The 19,094-nt window shown below is 39.7% G+C and overlaps 1 long non-coding RNA gene across 1 annotated transcript; it reads right to left on the bottom strand.

The window, feature by feature from the left end:
* Positions 1–9,445: 9,445 nt before the first annotated feature.
* LOC143719425 (uncharacterized) lies at positions 9,446–11,817 on the bottom strand. The gene is made up of 3 exons (XR_013196516.1): positions 11,734–11,817; positions 11,344–11,446; positions 9,446–9,476 (listed from the first exon to the last, which is right to left on the bottom strand). It is a non-coding gene; the product is annotated as an uncharacterized LOC143719425 (long non-coding RNA).
* Between the last annotated feature and the right edge of the window lie 7,277 nt (positions 11,818–19,094).

Here is a 19,094-nt window from a genome sequence, read left to right as displayed (position 1 = left end):
TGCTATGACAAAATAATAATAATAATAATTAGCTCACTGTATTTGTGGATACGACCTGAAAACGCTTGGCTGGTTCCATGCTGAAAATTCAAAAGAGCTCACTCTGTGGTTCAGTCTCAGTCGGTCTCAGTTCACTACCGAAGCGCATGACACGAAACCTGCGCAAGGTTCGCGCTATTTATGAATCAGAATATGAAGCAGTCACGTGGCTGTTTGTCAAAACGAAGCTTCGGACGTCACTGCTCACATGGTTATGTCAAAACGAATCAAGCTCCGGTACAGTGGTTCATGTGAGATGTTTCGTTTTTTTGATACAAGCTTCGAAGCCTCGGTGCCGAACGTCACATCACTACCTTGTGGGTTTGCGGATCTTCCCTCACCGTGGGAGTCGTCGAGGACAACGCCACCATCAACTCCAAGTCCCCGGGTCTTTTAACACCTCCAGCAGCCATCTCTCTGCCAGATCCAGATAGGACACATCGCCCCTGCCCGGAGTGTCCCGGACAGCTAGAGAGATCCTCCAGCTCCATCATTCACCTCGACGGAGATCCTCCACTGACCAAAATCCCGAGCCAGCACCTGACTCGTATCACGAGCAAAAAACCCTCCACAGAGCCAGAGCCAGCCATAGAGTTCATCCCGGAATCAGAGCCTGAGCCACGGCATCTGAACCGAAGCTGGATCTGATCGCCAGGTCCATCACAGAGTCAGCACCGTCAGGTCAGTCCACGGCCCTGGATTCGCCTGCTCCTCTGGTGTCTCGCAGCTCCGGCTCGGCCTTCGCATAGCTCTGTGAAGCAGATCCCCTTGCTTCACCTTGGCCCCCAGGCCCATGTCTCCACCTCGGCCTGTCAATCCTTTGGCTCTGCGCTTCCTCTGCTCCACCGTGGTCTGCCATCCCTCAGGCTCCACCATGGTCTTTCACTGTGGACTGCACCTCAACACTCCACCCCTTCTGCTCCACCAGGCTCCTCCTTCCCTCCGGCATCACACTGTTTTGCCAGGCGGCTGCGTCCGAAAACTGAAAAAGGCTACCTCTGCAGGCAGGAGATGGAGGTAGGAAGGTAACAAGGCACGTCCCAATCCAATGATCATGCCACATCCCATCTACTGATATACCTTCATCTGAGTGATTTTTGAAGGCAGCATAGATGGATCCTTCGCTGCCTTTGATATCCCACAATCCTGTGTGTTCCATTTCCTGACTGTTGAGCTAAGAAATAAAAATGGCGTCTGAAATTTGAAGTTGGTGGTAGGGTTTGTGTGTAAAGTGTACATTTTTAACAACTTTTCCCACTCTTGATGACATTTCTACCGAGAAGTTAGTATTGTAGTAATTAAATATTACATTTGTTTTGTCAGCAAAGCTCTCTCTGTTTTGTTATCGATCATTACATCTTTACACTGCCAGAAGTGTGTCTGAAATAAGCTTTGTGAGGTGTGGTCCAGTGGCGTGTCTATTGGTGGCATCTGTGCAGTGGGCGGTTGGTCTTTGCCGTCCAACTTCGCCAGATTTTACAACTTGGAGTCATGCAGAACTTAATGTAGTCATTTGACCATTAAAACAGACATGTTAATCTGCTTTATGCAGAAATGTTTTCTGAAAACACCTGCAATAGCTGAAAAAGAAACTACTTAACAAAAGTCAAGAGCCCAACTAAAGCAAACACTGCGCAACTAAAGCAAACTAAATATTTTCAACCAAATATCAACATCTAAACCTCTTGTTAATTCTCAATAAGAACTGCTGTAGACATCTGACAGAAAGTAAATCTGGTTAGTAATAAATGAAGCTGGAAATGATGTCTGTGGAGTTGTTTAATCCTTCTCTGCTGAGATCTTCAGAGATTTTAAAAAAAAAATTTAATCTTCCGATTATTTCATCTAAGGCTGTGGCTGAAGAAAGTTGTAGTTTGTGTTCTTATTTCTCTTTCTTTTAGTGAAAACGCACCTTGGAGAAACTCAACAGCAGTGCAAAATATGAAAAGACAATGCAGAAAAGACAAAACTTGTAGTCCATTATAACATCTACAAAGACAGCATCCATGCTTTCAATAAGAAACTAGGCAAAGCTAGACAGACTTTCTTCTGGAATATTATAAACAGCAATATAAACAACACACACACTCTTTTTGCTACTGTAGAGAGACTGACAAACCCCCCAAGCCAGATTCCCAGTGAAATGCTCTCAGTGAGAAAGTGCAGTGAGTTTGCTTCTTTCTTCTCTGAGAAAATCAATAATATCAGAAAGGTGATCAGATCATCCTTGAGTTGCGCTGGGGTCAGGCAGATCAGACAACAGCACGAGAAAGTAGTTACTATGTCTGATTTCGAAGAAATTGATGGCAAAATTTTGGAAGAAACTGTACAGCACCTTAACTAATGAACCTTATGTAAAGTGTTACCTAAATATATAATAACAAGCTATAATTATTTGTTCAAATAAAGTATCAAAGTAATCATATGGGTTTTATAGAACAAGGCTTTTAAAATAGACCATGTAAAATAAATGATATAAACTAATATAAACATAACTTATGTACATCACGTAAAAACAAATGTCCGCAGAGAGCACCAACGGCTTGGTTACACTAAGGCATGATCAAATCCTAGATTTACAAATGCAGACCTGCAAACTTAACAGTGGTGAAAAAGGTGACATGTCTCCTGTTGGGGAGAATACTTTTTGTGCGCAAAAACAAACAAAAATAACGACTTTATTTCAACTATTCATTTCCTTCTCTGTGGGCCTCTAGTCAGTTAACGTAGTGTGATAGAGGTTTTACTGTGAAAGGTACTTTTAACACAATCTGCACGCATGTAATTAATTAAAGGTTTGTGCTTTTCTGTGGGGAAAAAAAACAGCGCATATATTTAACTAAGCCTTTTGTCTTTTTCTCCATCACTTGTGGGCCAAACTCAGATTTCTGCACTAGACATATCAGCAAAGCGTTTTCTATTCATTTATCTGATCATTTGATACCAGCCGCTCGAATCGGAATCCTGAATATGAAAATATGCATCCTTGTTCAAATGTTCAGGCTCAGTCAACGTTTTCTCAAAACTCCCTAATGCAGCTTTAACAGTGCACAGTAACAAATATGAACAACAAACACACGTACAACAAGAAGAATATTTAACAAAACCGTTCTGATAATAAACAATCAACATTAGACTACTTAAAAGTACAATTTATACATTCTGTAGATTTAAAAGATGTAGTTACTAATAGTTATATATTAAAAGCAGTGACAGCAATTTATAGCATCTATTTCCAAAAATGTCATGTAGTGTTTAAATTGACCAAAAGAAATCAGATTTCGCAACTGCAAATCAGTCTGCGATGTGTTCCATGTGGAAGGGGCTGCATAACTAAAGGCCTTCTTACCGAGCTCTATACGGACCGTAGGTACAGATAACAAACACAGATTACCAGAGCGCAAATTGTAGGAACAGCTGTTGCGAGACATAGAAGTGCAAAGGTAAGAGGGAAGCATATCCAGCATAGACTTGTAAATAAACGTAAGCCAGTGAAAGTGCCTCCTCACTGATAATGAAGGCCAATTTGTCATTTTGTACAAAGTACAATGATGTGTTGATGCTTTATATCCAGACACAAATCTTAGTGCACTGTGGAAAACAGTATCCAACAAAGATAAACATTTATCAGGCGCATTTCTATAGAGCAGGTCACCATAATCGAGTGCAGTAAGAAAGGTTGCAGCAACCAATCACCTCCTGGTTTTCCAAGAAAAACAGGCTTTGTTTCTAAAATTAAATCCTATTTTTAATTTGAGCTTATGTACCAATTTATCAATGTGCAACTTAAAAAGAGAGCTGATCATCAATTAATATACCCAAATATTTATACAATTTGACTTGTTCAATCAGTTCGCCATGTATAGTAGAAATACTTGGAAGACTGTCAAGAGACTTCTTAGATTTTGGAAAAAAAGCATAATCTTAGTTTTCTCAACATTTAAAACTAGTCTAAGCTGATACAGTTGCACCTGAACAAGGTTGAAAGCAGATTGTAAATTAGAAAAAGCTTGGTGTAAAGTTTCAGCCTTACAATAAATAACGGTGTCATCTGCATAAAAATGAAAATGAGCTTGTGGGATGTCTTCACCCAAGTTATTAATATAAATTTGGAGTTAATAATATAAATTTGGACCCAAGACTGATCCTTGCGGTACCTCTAGATACAGTCAATGTTGCTGATGTGAGATTGTCAGAATAAACACACTGAGTTCTGTCTGCCAAATAATTAGTCTACCAATCTACAGTCTTGTCAGAAAAAAACAATATTATGTAGCTTTTCCAGTAAAATGCAATGATCCACTGTATCAAATGCTTTAGATAAATCTATAAAAAGAGCTACACAAGTGTTCTTACAGTCCATTGCTTCAATAAAGTCATAAATGACCCTCATTGTTGTAGTAGTAGTGCTGTGCTGCCTTTGAAACCCAGACTTTAAGTCAGACAAAATATTGTTGGAAACCAAATAGTCCTTCAACTGATCACCAACCAGAATTTCTAAAACTTTAGCTAAAATTGGTCATTTAGAAATCGGTCTATAATTAAAAAATTTTATTTATTATTTTTACTTTGTTATCCTCCTCCTCCTCCTCGTCTGCAAAATACTGGAGGGAAATAAAAATCAAACAAAAAATGAACAACACAATTGCAACTGCAACCAAACTGAAATCCTTCAAACTTCAAGCTTTTAAAACTTCTTAAAACTTTGATACTAACAAACTATCTTTCTATCTTTCTTTTTTTCTCTCTCTCTCTCTCTCTCTCTCTCTCTCTCTCTCTCTCTCTCTTTCTTTCTTTCTAACTTATCTATCTATCATCTAACTATTTTTATCTATCTATCTAATATTTCTAATCTATCTATCTATGAATTAATTTATTAATAATATCCAAGATTTTGATTGTGTCAAGTCAAGTCACCTTTATTTACACAGTGATAACTTGAAAAAATACAACAAAGTTTGTTTCTAGAAGAAAATTGCATCGTCGTCCACCTTAAGCGAGACAGATCAATAATATTGTTGAATATTAAATGTCCCCAACTAAGCAAGCCAAAAGCCAAGGCAACAGTGGCAAGGAACCAAAACTCCATCAGTGACAGAATGGAGAAAAAACCTTGGGAGAACCCAGACTCAGTCGGGGGACCAGTCCTCCTCTGGCCAACGAGCAAACAGTGTCTGTTTATGATCCAGGCAGCATTACAGGTCAGAAGTCAAATTGGATCAGAACATTATATTATGCAGTGCATCTGGTTGGAAGTCGGAGTCATCACGCCGGTATGGAGACGAGTTTGTTGAGGATCACTGCCGATGGCTGTCGTGTCGATGAGGCCTTCACAGGGCTGATGAAGGATGCGTCATGGATGGTTCCAGGTGCAGGTCCACCATCTGATCTGGATACGGCCGGGATCCGGCTGACATCAGTAACAGGGAAGGAACTGGTTGACACTTCAGGACTGCGTTGTTGTCGTGTCCAGGCGAAGGTCCTTCATCAGATCTGGATCCGGCAGACTGCGGCAAACCTCGGATAAACAGAGAGACTAGTATTAGCGTAGATGCCATCCTAATGATGTAACGAGTAGATCAGGATTTATGGGGAGTGTCCCCGGTTCCGGCTGATCTAAACTATGCAGCCTAACATTGAATTATAGAAGTCTATAATGTAGTATGTGTATGGTAAGCCAAAGAGATGTGTTTTTAGTCTAGATTTGAACTGACAGACTGTGTCTGCTTCCCGGACGATGTTAGGAAGATTGTTCCAAAGTTTTGGTGCTAAATAGGAAAAGGATCTACCGCCAGCAGTCGATTTAGATATTCTAGGTATTATCAACTGGCCGGAATTTTTAGATCGCAATAGACGTGATGGACTATAATGCGTTAAGAGCTCGCTCAAGTACTGCAGAGCTAAACCATTTAGTGCTTTGTAAGTAATCAGCATTTTTTTTTAATTTATACGATGTTTAATAGGGAGCCAATGCAGTGTTGACAGAACCGGGCTAATATGGTTGTACTTCCTGGTTCTGGTAAGAACTCTAGCGGCTGCGTTTTGGACCAGCTGTAGTTTGTTTATTAAGTATGCAGGGCAACCACCCAGTAGAGCAATACAATAATCTAGCCTTGATGTCATGAACGCATGAACTAATTGTTCTGCATTTTTCATTGAGAGCATATGACGCAAATTAGATATATTTTTAAGATGAAAAAATGCGGTTTTACAGAAACTAGACACGTGACTTTCAAATGAAAGATTGGTATCAAAGAGCACACCCAGGTTCCTAACCGACAACGAAGACTTGACAGAGCAGCCATCAACTGTTAGACAGTATTCTAGGTTATTACATGAGGAAGTTTTTTGTCCAATAATTAGAATCTGTTTTTTCAGAATATATCATATATATGATAAATATATATATATATATATATATATATATATATATATATATATATATATATATATATAGTATCATCAGCATAACATTGAAAACTAATGCCATGCTGACGAATAATATCTCCTAAGGTTAGCATGTACAGAGTGAACAGCAACGGTCCTAGTACTGAGCTTTGTGGTACCCCATACTGAACTTTTGATCGATAAGATATCTCTTCATTTACTGCTACAAACTGATAACGGTCAGATAAGTATGATTTAAACCATGCTAGTGCAATTCCATTAATTCCAACATAATGTTTGAGTCTATTTAAAAGAATGTTGTGGTCGATAGTGTCAAATGCAGCACTAAGCACTAAAATGGAACAGTTTATTTGAAAAAAATGCCTTTTCTTGTATCTTTGACAGAAAAAGTAGATTCGAGATCGGCCTGTAATTGACTATTTTTAACAAGTGGTTTAATCATAGCCAGCTTAAAAGTTTCCGGTACGTATCCTAATGCCAAAGAAGAATTAATGATTAATGAAGAGGATCTATGACCTCTAGAAGCATCTCTTTCAGTGGCTTAGTCGGTATAGGGTCTAACATTCATTTAGTCGATTTAGATGATTTAACGAGTTTAGAAAATTCTTCCTCTCCTATAGCAATGAATCATTTTTCTTCATGGAGAATACACTGCACTGCCTGAAATCTCAAATCTCAAACGGGATTTATCATTTACACTAGATATTGTTACATTAAGCACCAACACTTTTGAAGTGCTTTTGATGTGAGAGATCGAATATTCAGCAACCTGAGCTTTATCATTTTTTCATTTGAATTATATCTGTTTTTTATTTGTTGAACATCAATTAAATACCCTTAGATGGGTTTGGAAGTTTTTTGTATTTCCTAATTCGGGGAACAGACACAGTCTCTATGTGATGATATCTAGGTGACAGAAGCTCTATGTGATGGGGTTTATCTGACCTTGGTGACGTGAGACAGCTGGCAGGCGGTCGGTTTAGCCAGTTTGTCTGCTTCCTGACCTGAGCCCCAGATTGTCAAGTTTGAGCTCTAAGAGTATGTGCCATATTACTAGACAGAAGAGCAGCACCATCCCAGGAGGGATGAATACCATCTCTTTTCAACAGGTCAGGTTTGCCCCAAAAACTTTTCCAATTGTCTATGAATTCTATATTATTTTGTGGACACCACTTAGACAGCCAGCCATTGAGTGATGACAGTCTACTAACTATCTCATCACTCCGGCGAACAGGAAGGGGGCCAGAGCAAATTACAGTGCCTGACACCGTACTTGCGAGTTCACACACCTCTTAAACATTAATTTTGGTGATCTCCGACTGGCAAAGTCGAACATCATTAGTGCCGACGTGAATAATAATCTTAGAGAATTTACATTTAGCATTAGCCAGCACTTTTAAATTTGCTTTGATGTCAGGCGCTCTGGCTCCCGGCAAACATGTGTCTATGGTGGCTGGTGTCTCTATTTTCACGTTCCGTGTGATAGAATCTCCAATAACTGAGGCACATTCAACAGGATTCTCAGTGGGTGTTTCACTGAGTGGGGAGAACCTGTTTGATGTTGTAACCGGAACGAAGAGCGGTGTTTTGTCCCGCGACTACAGCGCCTCACAGTCACCCAATTGCCCTGCTGCACGGGCTCTACTTCAGCCAGAACCGAACAATGTACAGTGTTCTATAAGCTAGTCACATCCAAAGCAGTATCTAAAGCCCTTGCACTCTTACAATTAACCTCAATTAAAGTTTGGATGCGTGTCTCTAGTTCTGAAATCTCCTCCGTCGGCCTGACTATCTCCCTGCATTTATCACATGTAAACCCTGTGCTGACAGAGAAGGCCATGCTATACATGTTACATAAAGTGCAAGTCACAATAAGAGGAGAAGAAGACATGACTTACCGTGTTTGTTGACTGATCACTACTTACCACAGCTTTGATGGATTTGTGAAAGGCGCAAGCTAAATAAATAAATAAATAAACAAATAAAGAGCGCACGGATGGCACGCCAACAGGCTAGCGAATTACTAGCGTGTTGTACTAGTAACGATTTAGATTAAAGCTAGCGATGTCAAGTTAATATGTGATGTTGAGTAAGATATTTTAGCAGTATAAACAAAAGGGAATGGTAGTAAATAATGATTCAAAACGGGAAGATATACGAAGCCACAGACGCCAACCAACTCAGCATAGCAGCGAGGTAGCGAGTGTCAGAGAGAGTGTGTGTGTGTGTGTGAGAGAGAGATATTGAGTGAGTGTGTGTGTGAGATTGAGTGAGTGAGTGTGTGTGATTGAGTGTGTGTGTGATTGAGTGTGTGTGTGTGGGTGTGTGTGATTGAGTGAGTGTGCGTGTGTGAGAGAGTGTGTGTGTGATTGAGTGTGTGTGTGATTGAGTGTGTGTGTGAGTGTGTGTGATTGAGTGTGTTTGTGATTGAGTGTGTGTGTGTGTGTGTGTGTGATTGTGTGTGTGTGTGTGTGTGTGTGTGTGTGTGTGTGTGTGTGTGTGTGTGTGTGTGTGTGTGTGTGTGTGTGTGTGTGTGTGTGTGAGATTGAGTGAGTGTGTGTGTGTCTATAATTCAATGTTAGGCTGCATAGTTTAGATCAGCCGGAACCGGGGACACTCCCCATAAATCCTGATCTACTCGTTACATCATAAGGATGGCGTCTACGCTAATACTAGTCTCTCTGTTTATCCGAGGTTTGCCGCAGTCTGCCGGATCCAGATCTGATGAAGGACCTTCGCCTGGACACTACGACAACGCAGTCCTGAAGTGTCAACCAGTTCCTTCCCTGTTACTGAAGTCAGCCGGATCCCGGCCGTATCCAGATCAGATGGTGGACCAGCACCTGGACCCATCCATGACGCATCCTTCATCAGCCCTGTGAAGGCCTCATCGACACGACAGTCATCGGCACTGATCCTCAACAATCTCGTCTACATACCGGCGTGATGACTCCGACTTCCAACCAGATGCACTGCATAATATAATGTTCTGATCCCGGCCTTATTCAGATCAGATGCTGGACCTGCACCTGGACACGAATTACAACAATAACTTTATAATATTTGAATGATATAGTACGCCTCACTCATTTCTGGTTATGTTTACTTTCAATGTACTGTGGTCGTCTAAACTAGCGACCGCGACGCTGAAGTGTGTGAGAACAGAGGAATAACATTAGTGCGAATCACCAACATTTGCTTATTGGGATTAAATATTTTAACCATTCTGTGTCATTTTTCAATATCAATCTTTTCACTATTTACATGTTTATGCCCAAAATGCTATAACATTCCAAGTAGTTGACTGTCATTCTCCTCTACGCTGTGTGTGTTATTGATTAAATAGCCTAGCCTATTTAACATGGTTACAGGCACCTCGGTCTGCCCATTTTAAAAGACTGGATTAAACACCAGCGCACACAAGCAATTCTTTTAATACTCAATTTCATTTAAAAATGTAAACCCAACAGGTATGACATGTCAGAAAGAGAAAAAAACTTCATGAGAAGACGAACATATAGGACTGCCACAGCTTAGTGGATAAATATATTTTAGCTATTTATTATTCAGGATGCACAGCAGGCTCAAGATAATTAACACAGAGATCAGAGTATTCACAGAGAACACAGAGTATTCACTGTTTTAATCAATTGGCATTAAACAGTGATAATAATCTGAATGTGTGGAGGTGTGCTGAAAGCTGTAACCGGAAACTCCCGATATGCACTAACTAGAACGCGGAAGAAGTTGTGCAAGTAGTCCATTGACGTGCTACATGTGAACGATATTATTTGTACTGTCCTGTAAAAATAATGTAGTTCATTTCAATTATTCAGCCTTTATGAGCAAGAAACTAATGCGCAAACGGCAATCTCATCGTTTTGATTTCAGCAAATTAGTTTGAGCAAATGCAGTGATTAATATTCACGAACCCGGCAGTTCATCAATCCTTATATTCTTATTAGTAGCAGAATTCGTAGTAGTATTATTATCTTATCAGTGTTATTGTTCGTTTTATTTTTACAGAAACACTGACCGACAATGTCTTAAGCAACACCAGTCCTAATTTCAGTTAAAATGACAAATCTGCATTCTTACGTCCTCATTCATACTGTTACCAAAAGTGAGAGAGCTTGCGCAGCACTGAGACAACGGTACTTTTAAATCCATAAGTAATTAACACGCTAGTTTTCATACTGAAAGAATATTTAACATAATTTGGTACTTTAGATATTTTTAACACAAGAACATTACACATTCTTCATGCTACATTTCTCAACACTGAGAATGAATAAATAAATGCTTGTTTCTCCAGACTCGCAGTTGTCAGTCATCCACAAGTCAGAACACTTTCATAAAGCCATAGCGATTTCAAGTTTATTTAGATTATATTGTTCCGAGTGACTATGAATGACAAAGCGTATTTTCAGAGTCAATCCATGCGATCACGCAGAGGATTAAGTTAACTCAACTCAATATTTCAACACATCTCCCCCAGCCTGTTTAGCGTGAGGAGCCGGACGCACCGAGACGACTGTACAGTCCTCGCTGAAGAAACCCGTCACACGCCGGGAGTGAAAGGGGGATCGAGCGGGATTCTCTGTCGCTGTCTCTTTTCTATCATAAGCCTTACGCATTTGTCAATCATCCTGGCTTGCTATTTGGGGAATGAGCCAGCGCTGTGATCGGCCAAACTCTTCTTCTTCTTCTGCTGTTGCTTGATTTGAGGACAGCGCGTGCAACAGGCTTTTGCGTAGTTTAGAGTGACAAATCGTACCAGCGTACTTTGAGGTCAAAGAGCGAACAGGTTGGCAGGTCTGAGTCTGTCTCAAATAATATCTTTTTGATTTAAAGGCCAGAATTGATTAAACAAACAAAAAATAATCTTTTTCTTACTTATTTGGCTTCTCTCTTCTTCATTCTATGTCCAAATCTGCAAACAAGGGATGATCTACCAAGTTCTCTGCAGTCAAGTAGTATTTTGCATCAGGCACATGTTCTGTGGAAGAGTAAGTGAAGAGGGCGGATTAATCACATTTGGCCTTTCTGTAGTAGGCGTGTACACGTAAGGTGAATGTTACCATGACATACAAAGCATGTGTTGCTGTTACTATGACATGAACATTTAATCACTGCTAACAATCATTATCAGTCCCCTGTGTTTTACACTTTGCTCATTTGTCATCAAGGTTTGACACTTATCATTTTACTGTCACTTTATGTTTCAGAACTTTATATGTTTTCCAAGCAATGTTAGTTCCACTTTGTTCTTGTTATCGATCTTACCTAATAATGGGTCTTTGTTGTGTTTTTCCATGAAGAATAGAGCGATGTATTCACAGCGCAAATCCTCATCCGTTTCTTCAATTCCTGCAAGCAATAGATTTCCAGTGTTTAGTAAAACATCACCAGTCATCATATGCAGGGTTTTTGGGTTGATCAGTATCAATCTCTTGAGTAATGGGTAAGAAAGATCATTATCCGTCCAGTGACGGATTGCAACATGGATTTGGCTCATGATGCGGTTCGCTGTCTCGTCAGTCAGGCACCCTCCGTTTCCTCTGATGAACTCCCTCAAGGTCACATAGGCAGGAAGATGTTCCATTACCAGGACGGTTTGGTCTTCCAAGATGAAACGCTCATATAGACGTACGGAATGGTCGCAAGTTGGACGCTTTTGCATTTTCAGCAATGAAGTGCCCTCTTCGAAAAACTTAGGCTAAAGAAAAGAGATTGATAAAACATTGGCTAAATTCAAATCTCCTAATTAAAGAGTGAGGGAAATGAAAGATGAAAGCATTAGCCATGTTTCCATCACCCTGTTTTTATGCACATTTTAAAGTCTCGCATCAGAAACATGATGGAAACGGCAAATGAGAAAAAAATCCCTTAAGTCGCTAAAAAGTTCACACACTCACTTGAGGTGGTTTTTGATCAGCGGCCCATTGGTTGTTTTCTTGATTGACACTGGGCTGGCCCAATCACATCTTGAAACACCTCCCCCTTTGTGCTTTGAGTGAGCGTGCAGTGTCAAGTGTACTGTGTATCTATAGTCTGAGAGATGGAGAAGAAACGCAATAGTCACTTTCTGAAGTAACTAGTTACTTTTATAATGTGTAACTGAGTAACTAATTTAGTTACTTTTTGGAAGAAGTAACTAGTAACTGTAACTAATTACTTTTTAAAAGTAACTTGCCCAACACTGGTTATATATCATACTATCTATCTTATCGAATTTAACAAACCAATTCTTACTGGAGAATTTCATGAAGAATAAAGTCTTGTCAACTTACCGATGTTTCCCAAAGTCTGCACCTCTCAACAAATTTGATGGCAACCTAAAAAATAAAGACAATTTTTTGCACATGATCATCTACAGTCTACATTTTTTAAACACTTTTTGAACAAAACTGTCAACACTGATGTTTATGGCAAGACTCAAAGTTCACAGAAGGAAACAAGAGACAAAACATTTGTTTTTGGAGAAAGAGCAACATACTTTCTGGCCGTCCGATCTTCTAATTCCTTCATGGACACGATCATCATATCCCACTTTCTCTCCCACTTTATAAAGACACCGAAAGTATTTATGTTGCAGTGTCGGTTGACGAGGAAATCTTAAGGTCACTGAAAAACACACAGCAACAACGTGTTAACATACAGCATGAGACTGAACACACCAGTGCAGATCAGGAGCCAGTATGAGTGGAGATTACAAACAAAACCAGAACAACAGATTGAAATGGACATGAATCCAGTGGTACGTGATACCTCTACTGTAAGTAAAAGTAGCATATATGTTCTCATGAATGTGACCGTAGCAGCAGCGGCTTGTTGCTATATTGGATTGTCTCTAGAACTAGGTGTGTAGGAATCTCAGTTTACTCTAGACTACAGCACTGCATGATGACTGGAGACTCACGGTCAGTGGGCTCGGCTGGCCTCGGCTCCTGTCCGGGAGTTTGCGGACGCTCCTGCGAAGGCTCAGGCACACAAGGACACACTTTCCCTATAAAGGACTGGAAGCCGCGCTTTACAGCAGCCAAACGAGGACGGCCTTCCCTCCCTTCAGTGTGTTTTTCGGAAAGCAAAGAATATTGATTAGAAACATTTATTAGCACAGATTACAGCTGAATGATTAATGTAAAACTGTCCAGATGTTCATGTGAATAATTAGCAGGTTTAGCACTGAGGGTCATGTTAGATAGATAACTTAGTCCAGTATCCAGGCGCTGTTTGACAGGCTTTGAGTGCCTGTGAGCGTCGGGTGTATGTGAATGAGATGTTTAGCCGGCAAGGCTTTCAATCACATGCAAATAATGAACTTTAGTGAATGGCAGTGTCCCGTGAGTGTAACTCTACCTCTGCCTTAACATGTGACGTGAATGTAACAGTAATCATGGCACATTACAACATCAGTGTGCTAGATTCCAGCAGTGCCTCTGTTGTGCTGCACAGACGACTAAACCCGAAGGTCTGTTGAAGATTATCAGCCCATCGCACCAGAAAATCAAGACCAGGCTGAATTATTGTTTTGTGAATCATTCACGAAATTGAGACGATTGCCAGTGCTTTCCGGCCATAACAAAAGATTTGTGACATTTTAAATTTGTATTGACAAAGAAATTGCAGCTTTGTTATGCAAGCTACAATTAAAACGGTACAAAATGAAAACAGTAGCCTACAAAGCAACATAAATTAAGAACGGGCGTTTTTCTGTGCCTCTCTCTCTCTCTCGCAGACGCGCTCCTGGATCTCTTTTTAGCTTATTTTGTCACTCTCACTCTCTCGATATTAAATGTTTCAGGGTAGTAACACAGGCTTCAGCTGATAATACTCGCACTCGCTTAGTTGGCATGAACGCGTTTAGTCAACAGTTCATGTTTAGATAAGGCCAGAATGCTGACAATCATACACACTGCTCACACACTCTAAAACCCTACAAAACCAGTTGAAACAACTGGATTGAACCCTTCCATTTTTTTCAATGAAAAACCTATTTGGACACATCGAGAGATTTATCTGAAAGGAATCTTTCCTTTGCCTGTTCTGCTATCCGACACTCTCCATCTGAAAGACAGGACATTAACACCCATAGGCTCAACACTACTGTCCTGCCCCCCCGATAACTGCCCCCCCAAACCCCCCACGGCTCTGAGACGAGTCTGAGACAAAGAGAAGTCGCAGACATTAACATTATTAAAGTGTTGATAATGACGGAATTTAATTATTTAGGCTACATGTAGTAATATTTCTGTCATAAAAGAGTTTAACTAAATATTTCATTATTTCAATAGGCTAATTGAAGAATTAAAACACTACTTCGGTTTGGGCCAGTTTTTTCCAAGCAAAAGGAAAAACAAACTTCAGACTCATGTTCATTTGTTGCCATGAAAAAAAAATGTTCAACTCAATATTAAATTCCACAGAGATCAGTCGGGCTGGATCTTTGGATCCTGAAAACCAGGGAGCGATTTGTGAATTAAGCAGAGGGGGGTTGTTTTTATTTTTTCAAATAAATCTCGAACCACAGTGGGTATTTCCACCACAGAAAACGTTTTGTCGTTAGCCCATTGTGAGTGTACATGAATAAAAGTTTACAGTTTTTGAATGATTTACTCGTATCTGTAAGACCAAAACATGGCCTACGTAGTGTAGTCTTGTTTGCTATTGCGCTGCTATTCGCGCTGAATAGGCTTCTGTTGTGACACACTTTACACTTTTGTAACATTATTGTAAAGGGGATTTCAATAGCTCTTTTTTTTTATTTTTCATGTTTATGTTTTTAGGCTTATTTGGAAATGACCATAGTTGTAGTATTTCATCCTTACTGTTTAGCAAAATGTCCCTCTGGGCCACCTGGCGGTCATTTCGGGAATGACTTTGAAATGCGACTGGTTTAGTTTTGCTGCGGTGACTTTGCCGCGGGGAGCTACCGCAGCGCTAATAGGCATTCTGGTTGATTACCTACTGTACATGTGAGTTTTGATTTGTATTAATGTCCTCAGTTACCTGTCGGGTCGTTCTGCGCAGGCACATCTGTTGGGCTTCTGCTCGATGGTTGAGCACTGCTGCTATCCATTCCCTCAAACTGCATGTTGCCTAAGGAAAAATTAAAACCAGCATCAGAAACATCAGGCCGAAGCGGACACGAATCAGAGTGGTAATAACTCGAGACTCACCGTCTGACTCGAGTGCATCAGTGCCTGGTGTTTTTTTAAACCAGTCATGATCTAAAATGTTCTGTAAGGTGATCTCTGACTCTCTGTCACGAAGTTTCCGAAGTAGATCCTGGCATTCTGTAAACGTTTTCAGAAGAGAGCTGATTAGTCCTGTTTGATTTTGAGATATGTCGTTTGTGTAAGTACGGTAATGTTAATATCAAATACACTGCATTTGTTGCTGTTACTATGGCATTCTCTGGATGCCCATGAACATTTATTCATTGCTAAACTTCACTGTCAGTCCGCTGTGTTTTACACCTTGCTTATTTGTCATCAAGGTAACTTTACTGTCACTTGTGTAAGAGCTTGACATGTCTTCAAGCAATGCTATTTCCATTTCGTTCTTGTTTTTGGTCTCACCTTTGGACAAGCGTGTATTTTTCCAACCAAACCAGAGTTTCAAAGAGTTTGCTTCGACCATCCCCTTCAGCACTCTGTATAAGCCTTCATTGGTTGCAAATAAAGCGTGAAATCTCCTCACTAATGCTGATTTCGATTTGGCTGTTTCTGTAAGCAATACGTTTTCAGTGTTAAAAAAAAACTTTAAAACGCCCTTATTTCCATATCCTGTGCATAATAAATCAGTGCTTTGTGCTGGAAAAGCAAACTCACGTGTTTCGATGATGGTCAGTGCTCTGTAAAAGCCGGTTAACTTGATCTGCATGGTGACAGGGTCGATGAGTACTTTACTCAGGCTCATGTCTTTATAATAAACACCCCGTTCACTGCAGAGCCGAAACGCAGCGATGAGTTTCTGCATGATGTCTTTCGCTACCGCTTCAGTCAGACGACCTTCGTTTTCTTTGATGAAATCACACAAGGTCATGCTGGTACCTGGATGCTCCATAACTAAGATGTTGTGATCTTCCATGTCAAACCAGTCGTATAACTTCACGACATGGTTGCTGTGTCTCATTATCCGCATTATAGCTGCCTCTCGACACAAAGGTTCGGAATGGCCAATCTAAAAGAAGAGATTGACGAAAGGTTAGTTGACTCCGAACCTCAAACATCCTCACTAAAGAGTGAGGGACATTCAAGAAGAAAACAACCAACTGTACATGTACAATACAACTGATGCTTCAAGTCTTTGATTGTCTATTTCAGTTTTATCCTATGCTGTCTACATGCAGAATTATCAATTACCGAATAATAATTTAATAAATAATTCTTAATAGTAGTTTTCATGAAGAATAAAATCGTGTCAACTTACGTGGAAATCAAACCGGCGCTTCTTAACAAATTTGATGATCACCTAAGAAATAAAGAAAATATTTGCAAGCGTAAGTGAACTGATACATTTTAGTTGTTTAGATGACAATCTACAATCTTTTTTAAAACATGTTTTGATCAAAACTGTAAACACTGATGTTTATGTCAGGACTCAAAAGACAGAAGGAAACAAGAGGCAGAAAGTTTGGTGTATCGAGAAAGAGCAACATACTTGTTTGTAGTGATCGACCGATATTGATTTTTTATAACCGATACCGATACAGATTATTTGCATGTGTATGTGCCCGATAACTGATATGCAGAACCGATATTTATTTACTGTTATACTTCTGTTTTTGGCACAATTATTACAACACAAATGAACTGAACAAACCATTTTATTTATAACAATCACTCCCTCCTTGCATACAAAAGAAAAACCCTTTGTATTTATACACAAATAAATAGAGGGGTCTGAGTCCAAAAAATAAAGTGCACTGTTACTAAGGGGGCTTTCACACTGGCAGTTTAGTTCGGAACGGGGATCGGTTAGCATGAAAAATCGCTAATGTGAACGATGTCATGTGGACCCGGGTGCGCACTGGGTCCCGAACCCGAGACTACCTGGAGGAGGTGGTCTGAGTTCGGTTGCTCCCGAACCGTGCTGCGGTTCGCGTGTATGTGAAAGCAACACGGACTCAGGTGCGCACTTCTTCAGGAAGTAAAGTGTCCTGCGCATGCGTTTTAGCCGATTATGATGTATTTAGTTAAATAAAACACACGTAAGGGATGAAGATTTACCTTGAATACGAGCAAGAGTGAGTCTGCAGTGTTTTCGCGCATAGTGCGTGCAATCAGGGCAACAAATTAATGGAAATCCACTGTCTCCTCAAAAGAGTCCATTTGCAAGCAGCGGAAAGAAAGTTTATGCGACACACACACACAGACACACACACACACACACACACACACAGTTAACCTGCGTTGTACAGCTATGCATAATAGCACCAAATTAATAAAAAAACACAATATATTGACCTGCGTCGTGTTTTCTATCACGTGCACGTTTGCAATGACGTAAGATGCACGCAAACGCACCAGAGTTCGACAGAATCAAGTTGAGTGTGAAACCAGACCAACGCTGCGGCGGGCGCCGGGAACAATCGTGCCTGGGCTCGGACCGCAGCAAACGAGCCCAGTGTAAAAGCCCCCTAAGTGTCTTTGTTTAAAAATAAAAGCTTTGATGAGGTAAAAAATAAAGCACAAAAACTATTCTAACATATTTGGATATGTTTATTTGTTTTCATAAATGGTAAACTAATCAAATTACAATAAAAACATTTATATTATTACATTATATAATTTATATCTAAATTATACATATCATTTATAAGCATCAGCAGCAACAATGTTAACAATAGGCAAAATAAATGTTAAAAGTCTAATGTTTTCATATGGAAAAAATAATTGACAGGGGAGTCATATCACCTTTGCAGAAATGTAATTCATTTTAAACAGTTTTAGAAGGTTTATGTGCCGTTTAATAGGTTTAAACTAAGAGTGAGGAATAATTCACTGGGTAATATTAGCCTATAACATCAGGAAAGTAACAAACAAAACAGCATATACATCATTGCATTTTCCAACTAGTATGTTATTAATTATTATTAATATTTTTGTCGGTCTAGATCATGAAATGCTTTATGACAAAGTGCTGTTTATCTATGCATTTACACATAACTATAACATTAGGCTATACGTTACTCAACCGCGATCGCGCGTGCAGATAATAAATAAATAATTTCCACAAAGCGGTATATTTAGATGTGTATTAGCGAAATAATTGCTATGTAGTAAATGATAATATAATCTAGGGTGTTTAAACAAGATAATCTTGTCAAAAGTTTCATTCAGTGGCCGTGCTTGAGCATTCCTGATCATCAACCCAGTGAGTGCTCAGCAATATGAACGAACTTTTTTTTCGAGACTAATGGTGAGCAAATACAACAGATAGAGAATTAAATTCAGCGCTTTTATTTTCAACATGCACTCATTCATGTCTGTTTTATTTAATTCATGTAAAGTTACGTCTTTATTGGGGAAGGACATGACGGATTACGCTACGTGGCTCAATGAGTTCGTCTCAATTTTTTAGAACCAAGCTGCATAAATAAACTATATCAGGCATTTATGTCTCAAATCTCATTTCTG

This window comes from Siphateles boraxobius, unplaced genomic scaffold (assembly GCF_051911475.1).
Source record: "Siphateles boraxobius isolate OS27281-9 unplaced genomic scaffold, OSU_SipBor_1 63, whole genome shotgun sequence".
In the NCBI taxonomy this organism is placed as follows: domain Eukaryota; kingdom Metazoa; phylum Chordata; class Actinopteri; order Cypriniformes; family Leuciscidae; genus Siphateles; species Siphateles boraxobius.
The sequence above is the reverse complement of the archived record's forward strand: the minus strand, read 5'-3'. Positions and strand labels throughout refer to the sequence as shown.